Genomic DNA, 12,185 nt, shown 5'->3' on the forward strand with positions numbered 1-12,185 from the left:
GCATCACTGCCCATTGATGCTCCAGAGACTCAGGGGTTTCATCACATTCAATTGAGTCTGTTGTTTGACTGGTTCTTCTGTTTGCTGGGCACATCTGGTGTAATCTACAGACATCAAATGATGTGTGTTTCACCCTTTTCTCTCCCAGCTGCGGCTGCCAATGTCCAGATTCACACACGCTGGTACATTGTGTCAAAGCATCAGAGGGGGCCGCTATGACTAAAAGCATGTAATAAAGATTTTAAATCAAAACTGCATGCATTTATTCTAGTAAGTGGTTTACAGATGTCACATTAGATGTGTTTACAACCCCGCCTTTTTGGAAGAGTCTATAAATGCAGAAACAATCAACCTCGCATTCTCTCGATGCAACGCGGCAGTCACATCATTGCATCTCATCAGCACCCATTCCATCAACACTTTTGTCGCTGACGCTCAAGGGCAGCCTCCAATTTCAGCCAGTAATGGATGGGCTGGTGGGACAAGCGGAGAGGTTACAAACTCCAATCAGGGGGCTCCTCTGGGACTTTTATCAATGGGCTACTTCCTGAAACATCTGCCGCCTGGTTATCCATCATCAGCAACCAGGAAAGCCGTCGGATGAAATGATGGGCTCAGTCATGAGGTCTCTGGCAGGAGGGGGACACGCGACAACACCTTTTGAGGTTTTCATCACTTTATTTTGTCATTACATGATCAAAGTGATAGCGGGACGGGCTGGACCGCTTTGACAAGGACAGTATTCACCGCCTGTAATAAATCAATGATTTCCTCCGATGATAAGAGAACGTGTTGATGGATTTCAGTGCAAGTGCCTCGGGTATACTGTACAACCAGGTTTATCTGATCTATGTGGAGTATGGGGGTTGTTCCGGTGAAGCAAACGCCCTCAATACAGCTGAAATGTATCGCACCTCTGAGCAAAAATCTCATTTAAAATATGAAGCATGATTTTGAAGAAATGCTGAAATGTCATTACATGCTTTTAGTTGCATGTATCAGCAAGGAAATTTCAAGTATTTCTGTTCAGTAAAGTGAATTGTAGCAAATAACAATAAAAAAAAAAAGATGATGTATTTTGCTGCACCTTTTGAATCCTACTGATAAGTACGAAGCTGGGAAGATAAGCTGTTAAAATGAAACTATTTTTTCCATGAATTGCCTCTCAAAGTAAACAAATATAGATGTTTTTGGAAAGGTTTTCCATCCATTTAAAAAGCTCAGTGACGCTAAATGGTATGCCCAGTTAGCACGACACTTTCGCTTGTTATGCGTGAAGTTCAGAGTGATATAGTCCATGGTGTTTTGTGTGATTACTCCAGATGCTGCCTGGCATGTAACTAATGAGTCGTGCTTCACCCCAGGTCAAGTCTGAGGCTTCTGCTGGGGCTTTGAAGCTTGTTTACCCTCCTGCCTAATGCCCAAGAGGCCTCCCTGCTCCCCTCCTGCTCTGCTCCTCTCCCTGCATACCTGCCAGACAAATTAAATACCTGCAATGGAAAAAAATAAAAAATCCCAACAGTGTCTAGTTGAAAGAGTCGGCTTGTGAAGACTGAAATGTCACAGGCCTCCTCATCAACGGCTATTCATCTTTTTGATGTTTCTTTGCGTAAAATTTAACTCCCTACTGCTCGCTCGGTGCAACCTAATCTGGATGATTAAAGTATGAAATGGATAAAGTTTATTTTGCACACGCGGAAAGGACTGTCTGATCCGAGCCAATGAAATGGATATGAAATATGAAATGGATTTCACTTACATTTCCTCAGATCTCTTTGGAATGCGTATACATTGAAGGATAGCAGGTGCTGTTCTGCAGCAACATCAAAGTAGACATGAGAAACCACGACTTTGGTTGTTGAAATATTTGGTCAGATCCTCTTTTTAAGTGAGATTACATGACGTGAGTATCAGCATGCTGCAGTAGTTGAATTAGCTGCTACTTGGTTTGCTTGTATAGGTGTAAAAATGATGTTTTGGGGTAAAACAACAGAATAGAAAAAGGATAGTTTGTGTTATATCAACTGGACTGGAAAAAAGTTCAATGCTTGAAGAAAGATACAGACTGTCATAAACTCGGAAAGAGTTTCAAGCTGGCAACAGAGGGGGAGCAGGGATGGTCATGATTCAGCAAAACCTGACTTGGAAGAGGAGTTAATGATATTTGAACATCTGCTGCTGATGAGTTTTCCTGCACATGTGTTACTGAAGTTACTGAAGACATATTTCCTGTTTACAGCATGGTGAGCGCTTGTGCTTACCTTTCCTTTTTTGAAGCATTCTCATTTCCTAAAACCAGTGCATGCATTTTGAAAAAAGTAAAAATGTCTTAATTTGCTTGCATTTGGCAGCTTACGATATGTTGAGCTCTCTTGATTAATGATCTATCAAATATTAGAATGAAGCAATCTGAGAAGGGACCAATACTCAAACTCTTGAGCAACCACTCACTGAAACATTTTTTAAAAATCAAGCCAAAGAGGTTGGGAGGCATGATTCTATGCCAAGCAAAATCATGATAAATTAATAAAAGACGTTCCATCATATTGCATGTGCAAGATGTTCGCCATCTATTGCTTACAGCCGATACACAACAAAACTTTCCAAAACCCAGATCCCATTTTAATGACTTCGCCAACTACCACAAGTGATGAAATTTCTTAGCCCCAAAACAAATATCAGATGTCTACTCCCAAAACCTCTTCTCCGTGACACCAATAAACCTCCACAATCTTTGCACCTCAGCTTTTTTTACAATCACCTCCATCAAAGAGTGACCAGGTAACGACCAAACGAGTGATAGTCTCTGTGACCCGTGTCCACTCCAGGTCAGCATCGGGGCAGTATTCCCTCCACACGTCAGCAGGGGGGGAAAGAAAGATGGTCTCTTGGCACATTAAGAAGTCTACCTCCTCCCATCGCGCCACCCCCCCCCCCCCAGCTTCATTACAAGTGGCTCAAGAAATGCAATGTCTGAGACGGATAAAGGCAAGGCGAAGAGTCGGCAGGCTTGGAATCAGATGAAAATAAAAAGTCAAGGAGGATTTCAGAGGATTTGCAGCATCCAGCTCAAGGTTCACTCCTAGAGTTGTGTGTATGTGTGTGTGAGAAATAGAGAGAAGTGAGGCATTTATTTTTGACCTTGCCATGCCGAATCATATTTCCCTTTGGTTGTTGCCCAGCAACATCACCTTGACAGCAAAAAATGGTCAGAGAGAGACAGTTATAGAGGGATAAAACGGAAACGGGTCTCACGCAAAGGGTGATATGAAAGCATGTCACCCTTTGCTTTTAAGTCATGCTGCTGTTTGTGTCTCGACAAGAATGAATAACAGTGGGTTTTATATATTTCTTTTCAGCCCGCATGGGACAGGTCATAGGTCAGGGGGCAGCCAATAGCATCTGTAGCCCCTGGTGAAAGGGGGCTTTGCAGCTTTAATCTAAGAGAAGTTATGGCCTTCACTTGTATCTGACCCTGGGGAAGCAGCAGGGCAGTAGGTAGCCGAGATCAAAGTCATTGTGCAGGACACTGGCACATATGGCCGGGGATGAGCCTGTACCCCCACCTAGATAAATATGATGTAATACCTGCGTGAGTTTGCAGCTGACCCCCAGGGGTACAGCCTCTTCACCCCAGAGTCCAAGCACAATGAGACTTTTTTTCTCATCAGCTTTGATCAAAGGGATAGGAAATGATTGAGTGGCTTGTAACTCCCACCGAAGCATTTAATAGAAAGAAGAGATGGCTGGACACAGGAGCAAGAAGATGGAGAGCCACTAAGGTGATGGATCCACAGGGGCAATGTGGGTTAGCACTCAGATGATGATACCAGACTCTTTATGATTATTTACGCTGTATTTAGGACTTATTTTAATTTTATAGTCTGTAAAGAGAACAGAAATACAAACAAATTTAATAAAACCTGTAAACACAAGATTGGCCATCACTGTATAACCCTGTGATTTTTCCATCTTGCAGCCTCATGTATCATATATGTCAATGGAAACTTAGTGGCAAGAAATAATATTACACTTTATGAAAAGAAAAGAAAAATCTACTTCTGTATGCTGCAGGCTTTTGGCACGGCAGGATCAGAAAATTGCTTCAATTCATAGCAACTGAGGCAGACAGATCTATCTATATTATATCCATAACCGCAGCATTTGTGGATAGATGGGCCTGAGTTTTTATTTTGATAGATTATAAATGGACAGAGCCATCTAATGCATGTCAAGCAGCTTCGCTTCAAAATGTGATAACAAACGTGGAATTTGTAGCGAGGATGTGAGCAGACCTGAACACAAGTTTCTACTGAAGAGATTATGCCTGTAATATAATAAATAGAGCACTTTTGCACACTTAAAAGTAATGCACATTTGATTTATTTGCTTTCAGACTTGTCTACGTTTACCAGGATTCATCAGGATGTACACTCAGAGCTGAATCATTCCCAACAACAAAATATACTAGATCTTTGGGTTATGTATTATTTGCTCTTTTGTATCATTGCTTTAAAAAAATACAGACTCAAACTGCTGGAATGTTTGCATGAGACATTCAAGTAGTCAACAGGAAAAAAGGTCGCCAAAAAAAGTTGAGTTGAAACGTGACAATGTTGATTTTCACTCTATTTCATGCATATAACTAATCATTTCATTTTAAATCTATTAGCACAAAGCAGCGATATTATTGTATCACTCGCTTACAGTGACAATGACTGACAGCTGTACTGATTTAGTCACACAGTTCTTTTTTCCAATGCAAACCACAGCAGCAGTTTGCAATTGTACATTCAAAAGGGTATTTTTGAGATATGACTGATGCACACTCTCCATCCAAATGATAATGTTTTCTTGGGGCGAAACCAACATTTAAATCCAATATTTTTACAGACCGCACCATCTACTGCCCTGACTTGCCACAGGCTACAGCAGTAAAAAAAAGAAAAAGAGACTGCGGTCTGTTAAAAAATATTGGATTAAAATGTTGGTTTTGCCTTGGAGAAATGTGTTATCATTCTGGGCAGACTGTATGCAACACTAGATAGCTTATTAGCTACTTAACAGCTTGAAAACTTACTTGCAAATGTCATCAGTTCTTTTGGGTGCTAAAATGTGTGGTCACTCTTCTGTACCATGAACAAGGCGATATATGTTCCTGGTTATAAAGCTACACACATACCAGAATGAGTTTGATTGACAGGTGAGCCAGCAGGGGCAACTACAAACACCAACACACTCCCTCAACAGCTTCGAGGTTAAAGAGGCATTACTGATGTACACAGTCTGCACAGTAGAGTCGGGTTGATGGAGGTTTGTGAGTGGCTGTCACATCTGTCAATCATGACGGCACACCCCCTTTTTTATATCATTAAATAACTAATTAAAAACAACGTTATCAGAAAAAAAAGAGCATCTTGGCAATTTTTTTGTCCCATCTGCTAACATTTAGGGGGCAGGATTTATTACCTATACTGCAGCCAGCCACCAGGGTGCAATTGAGACATTTTGGCTTCACTTTTGGGGAGCTGTCATGTCGTCCATCTTTATTTATACTCTATGGTTCATATGTACTCAACAGTCTCAGGATAACAGCGAGAGGAGTCTAATATACAGGGTTTTATAGTACTCAGCGGTCTCAGTGAGCAAAGCATACAACTACGAATCCAGAGGGACAAACATGTCAGTCAGTCATCAGTCACTTGCACTACCCAACAACTAAATGGTTTCACATTGTACTTCAGTAAGTTTTCAGCACTATTTAATGTTGTAATGCTTACATTTTGATTGCTGGCACTTAGTTTGGCAACATAACATGAGCGGAATATGCTGGAGAAGATGAGTAAGTGTAAGTGTAAGTGTCGGACTTATCCGAACTGCTCAGACCCTGGAAAGTTTTAAATCATTGCTTAAGACTGGCCTCTTTGCATTGGCGTTTTATCCTTGTTGAGCTTGACATCCTGAATTTTATTGTGTGTTTGCTTTTGACTATTGAATTTTTGTAGTGTTATTTATTTGATTTTTTATAGTTTATCGTACTCATAATTGTTGGCTCTTGTGATTAAAATCAGTCTTTTCTCTGTACTTAAGGTACTGCCTGAAAAATATTTAGACCAGGTTACATAAAGATAACATAAAGATAGTAAAAAAGGATAATTTGACCCAAACAAACACACAGACACTCTTGATTAGTATGTAAGAATAAATCATTTGTATGCTTATTTTGAGTAAAATATGGACAAATAAAGGGGAGTGCAGTAAATTAAACAATTCTGAGTTTGTCTTGAGCAACTTGCTTTATTAGCTGACACAGCAAATACTACTCTGCATTTTAGACATAAGTATACCAGCACAGTCAGCAAACTTTGAGCAGAACAGGAAAAAAAATAAAAAATAAAAAAACCCAAGTAAGGCTGCACAGTTCAGGAGCCAATTTATATGTCAAGAGAATGAGATCTTTTGAGAGGGATGTCCAGGTGACCAGGAGGTAACATACCGAGCTTGCACATGACATAAAAATCAATGATATCAGGAGATTTGGCAGCCGATGGACCAGAGCAGATGTAAGCAAAGGTTAGATGTCAAAGCACTGCAAAACAGTCACTCGTTGAGGGAGATCCATACACAGCAGGATATAGGAGCTCCATGTCATTACTGAGCTTTCAGAAAGGTCAGAGGAAAACATGGAGTCACAATTTGTGCAGTTTGGAGCTATGAAACGGCCCATCAGATTGGATCATGTCTGAATTGAACTACAGAAAATCCTTATTACAGTAACAGTATGTAAGGCATTTACCAGATGCTCGTATTCAGAAAGTGTGATAAAGGTGAAGTGTGAAGGTTCATTCTTGATATTGGAAATACCAGTTTAATAAAATCTTACTTGCTTACTACTTCCTAGTGTTCAACGTCCAATTGCTGAGGAATAGCGAGAGATGCTGTTGAAAGCTCTGGGGGAAAAAAACTAGTTAAGGAGACCATGAGTCAAGATTATTGGGTATTTATCTTTAGTTTTAACCTGGTTGACATTTGTTGTTTCTTTAAATTTGGGATAAATGTACTTATTACAGTAGGTTAAGACATCCAGTTTATCTCTAACTATCATTTCAACAGCATTTAAAGAGTAATTCTGCTGTATTATGTGATGAACCCTGCTGTTTGCTGTGTGCTCCAGTGATTCACCTGTCTGTTTTTTGTCCACATGTTGGTCACAAGCAACAACTGGGAACATCTGGGCCCAGTGTGTCCCTGGTTATGAAATCCTGGCTGCAGCCAACATCTCTCTCTCTGCTTCCCTCCCTCTCTCTCTTTTATCCCTGCAGGCACCTGTATCGGTTATGTTTCATATACTTACACCACTGATTCTACTGATTACCACACTCCATATGTTTAGTACTTTAGATATGTGTTTGATTAGTTTTAGTTGGTTTAAATAAATGACTTTTAAGCCAGCCTCTACCATGGTGTCTACGTATAACCATGGCCTAAGATCCGGGTTATGACAATTACAACTTGTTGTTGTGTCATGCATGCTTGACGTCTTTAGAAGCGGCATGAAGCTGGTGCTAACACATGATGTATAGAATTATACATATTGAAATTAATCACTGCTGCTTTTATGTCTGTCTTAGTTTAGGATTTTTTAAATTAAGGGTGTATGTGTATGTCGTTGTTTTATTTGATTTAACTTTGGCACAAGGATCCCGAACTTAAACTTGAAGTTGTATACAAGCGAACAGCTGAGGCACATAACTCAAACAACTTAGAGGTAAAACTGAAAGTGAACTCAAAATGTTGATAACAATCCTTAATTGCACAGGAAAACTGCAGCACACAACTACAACAAACATGGTCTGTGAATCATCATGTTTGTGTAGCTGCTTGTGTTTCTCGCCTTGTTTGACTTCTTTTTTAATGATTTTGCTTTCAGGGATCTCAGTAATGAACTTAAAGAGTATATTGTTATTGGCACCAAAAGGGATGATGGCATAAGGTATGAAAAGAAGACCCAGGATATAAAAAATGTATAAATAAACGTAGTTCTTACATAAATCTCTTGACAACTTTTACCTTTAAATCAATGAATCACGGCTCAGTGGTTTATTTACTTTTCTCACTTGTTTGAATAAATAATTAAACCTGTGACTGCCTACTCATTAGGCCTCCCAGCCGTTACTGACATTTCATCATCTGAATCTATTTAAACAACTTTCCATCATCATTCAACCAGTGGTTCGTCTCTTATAGATTCTGAGCTGTTGTTTTAGCAAAGCTAAAAGAAGAAAAAAAATCATCTTCAAGGATACTGGTTGCATAAAAGGAAAATACACTTTTGAATCTGCAAGATTCTGGGCGCTTGGCAGTTTTGTTTACTAGGCTAGACGTGAGAGAAAAGAAAGCTTTAAAGAGAATGCCACACCACAGTCTGTATTTAAACACATTTAAAGTCTTGTTTCCCACAATACACTATGTGGAATTCCCTTTTTGGCAAATGTGAGTAACTCATAAATTCAGCATGAGAAAAGTTGGGGGGGCTGGGATGAGAAATAAAATTCAAAGGAGGACAGAAAACATGTCATGAGAGGGAAGGTCTATGTTTACATTTAACAAAAAAAAGCTTTCAGAAGATACCCAAGAAGCTTTACAGCTGAGTTGTGGCCTCAAAATGTTCATTCACATTGTGCAAATATACACACACACACACACACACACACACACACACACACACACACACACACACACACACACACACACACACACACACACACACACACACACACACACACACACACACACACACACACACACACACACACACACACACACACACACACACACACACAAAATCATTTCCTCAGACAGCTTTAGCGAACTGGATGGCTAATTTTATTGTCCAACAATTGGCTGCGCTGAATGCTGGCAGAGGCTGAAGACAATGTAATTAGCCTTTTTACTATCATGTCTGACCACAGGAAGCCTAATTGCTTCTGCTGACGGCACAGACAGCAGGTCGAGGGGAGAAACTGAACACGCATTTGTTATAGTCCTTTGTTTAACATGGGAGAAAAAAAATCCATTACGACCTCCTATAAAAAAAATATATACATATGATTTACATACATGCAAATGAGAGAAGCAATTTAACCCTAAATGGTAATTAAGAGTCCTTATGTGATGAGTGATAAGAGGTATGTTTAGTATATGCTGATTGAAAAAAATCTCTTTTAAGGCTCTTAACCAGAGTAATCCAGTGCAATTATACAAGAATCAAAGCACATTATATGTCTTCCCTTTAAAATATGTCTGTGAAATAAAAGACGGATTGGTTACAGGCCCAAACAGCACACACCACACTACAAACTGATGTTGCTTTCCCTCTTCGTTAATGCTTTATATGATAAATCTCTACATCTCATGTCTCCAGCAGGGGTGATTCCCTCCAATTTCATAATTTTATATTTTGATGTCTTTTCATTTTGTCATTGTCATCCTTTGTTTGGAAATATGAATATCTAGTTGTATATGGCTATAAAAGGTTGTTTTTAAAAAAAAAGAAAAAAAAGAAAGTGTTTTCACTTCACAGACAGTATGTCTGGGCTATTGTTGTTTTCATTTATTTATTTGACAGTACTTTGGCAGATTATTCCAAGATGTTTGCCCTTATGCATACATTTAAGCCTGATCATTTCTAACCACAGTGGAAGACAAAAGGCTTAAGCCTGAAAACCACAAACTGGTCTGCAATATTTGGGACAATTGCCATCTTTGTGCCACATGAGGATAACTCTGCTGTCGCTGAAGCGTAGCCTATGTGATTGAAAAAGCTATCTGGAAAACAGTGTATGCTAGTGGGAGAATCGTTAGCCGCAGTCTCGCTAGTGCCACATCCCTTATTTAGCGCTTTGTTTCATTTTGGTCTCTGCAGTCCGAGATAAGCTGGACGCGTGGGCTAAGCGCAGGCTAACACTCTCAGCCATTACATGCCGTGACTCGTGGCCAAATCTGGACAATAATGGTGTTGTGGGGGAGCTAGCCATGTTTGGAGGGCAGTCTGCTAAAGCACTGGAGGACAGAGATGTAAAGGATAGCAGAGAAAAGATGGAGCAACTGACTGTATTCCAACCAGGTCAAGCATATTTTTTAAAAGCTTTATTAATCAGGGGAATCTTCACAGAAAACATGTAATGTAGAGCTATAGAAATAGCCTAAAGCTTTTTGCTCTCCCTGCCTGCAAATAACTCATTATTGTTTAAAAGCAAGGCCAGACTCTGGTCATTATTGCTTAAAGCAAGGCCGCACTCTGCTATCATCTCCCAAAGCATGATAAGTTTGCAGATTTGCTGTAGATACTTGGAATTGATCATTCTGTCAAGTCTGCAGCACAACATTTTTACAACAATGTGCACTTTTACTGATTGAAATCTCAGTGGTTTCATGGTAATTTTATTCAGCTCGTATCTTTCAACAGTGACAAAACTTTGGGTGAAATTGGAAAAAAAAGGGAAAAGGATAAGCTATTTTTCAGAGAGATAAAATGACAAGAGTTGATCACGACAGAGAATTCGGAGCGATAAGGTAGCAAGATGTGTCTGCTAAGTTCCTGTCAGATACTAAAGTAAGTCTGCATTTATTTACATACACAGTAGAATAAAAACATTGCAAGTCTGACAAGGAAAAGCCTTGCAACCCTCGAACCCTACATCCCAACTCCTTTATAACATCTATATTCTAAACCAGGTGGACATCAGTGGCAGCAGAGAAAAAGAGCCAGGCTGATTCCGGCTTTTGGGGCCTAGATGGACAGACCCTGGCCTCAGGTCACTGACTTCACGTTTTTCATTTGGAGCCCCTATCTTGGCCACTCTCCAGTCTTTATTTTCCATTAGGAAGAGAAATGCCTGTGTAAGAAAAGTGGAAACCGAGTGAGAAAGACGCCAATATACACACACACACACACACACACACACACACACACACACACACACACACACACACACACACACACACACACACACACACACACACACACACACACACACACACACACACACACACACACACACACACACACACACACACACACACACACCGGGAGAAGGAAAGGAAGAGAGCAGAAACACTGAAGACAAAATGGCTTTCATTCCCACAGCAGTAGAAGGCCAAAGGTCCCTTATTTATTCCTCATTTAGTTTCTTTCTCTTCATTTCTAGCCTCCTTTCATCTCTTCAGCGAGGCATATGGTTGCGTACCGAGCTTTGAAATCACATAAAAGATGTTTACACATGCTCCACAAGTCCCTGTGATAAGCTTGTTTTGTGGAATTGTATGCAAATCTACATAAACCCAGATCACTGCAATGAGGAGAATTACTTTCGTGAACACACAGTCAGGGATTTACACATCAGGTGACTTCAACACACGCAAACACACACACATGCAAAATAAAAAAAAGGTAGGTGGCAAATAAGAACTTGAAGAATAATAATCTCTCATTCTAGTTATGAAGTATTTGTGTGGAATTGTGCGTTTGTTTAGTTCATTTTTGTGTATGTTGCTGAGCGCGGGGCCGTCGGCGTGCTGCGACAGTGATGAATAAGCATTATTAAACAGGAGACACAGGCCTGACGGTGTCATTAATCTTCATCCCTACTGGCACCATCACAGAACTCACTCCCTGTCCGCCCTCCACCGCATCTACACATCTCATTGTCAACAACACAAAAGGGAAGCAAAAACCAGTTGTTAAGGTTCTGATTGGGTTTTGGTTTGGCGCCTGAACCAAAGTGGTCCATCTGCCGGGTCACAGTGAGACGTAAAGAGTGATTAGGATCCACTTGCATCAAATGACTGATGGGACAAAGAGGGAGGATGACACCTTGTCCAGTGGTTCAGAATTAATCACACTCTGCTCAGGGTTGATCCATAAGTCTATTGTAGCGAATGAACTGACTCTGAAAAGAAATGTGAACCTTTAAGGAGGAGACTTGCTGACTGTGACAGTGTCGCACTGCGGCTTCCGACATTACACTTTTAAAAAAAAAAGGAAAAGGATAAAGACAGTCCCCGTCTGGTTGTTCTTCAGCGAGAAATAAAGACTGGTATGAACAGAAGCAGGTTGGAGAAATAAAGTGATGAATCATCAAGCAGTACTCTTTTATCAGCACCTCAAATCACCAGGTGGGTGG

The sequence above is a fragment of the Scomber scombrus genome, chromosome 11, assembly GCF_963691925.1.
Source record: "Scomber scombrus chromosome 11, fScoSco1.1, whole genome shotgun sequence".
NCBI lineage: Eukaryota > Metazoa > Chordata > Actinopteri > Scombriformes > Scombridae > Scomber > Scomber scombrus.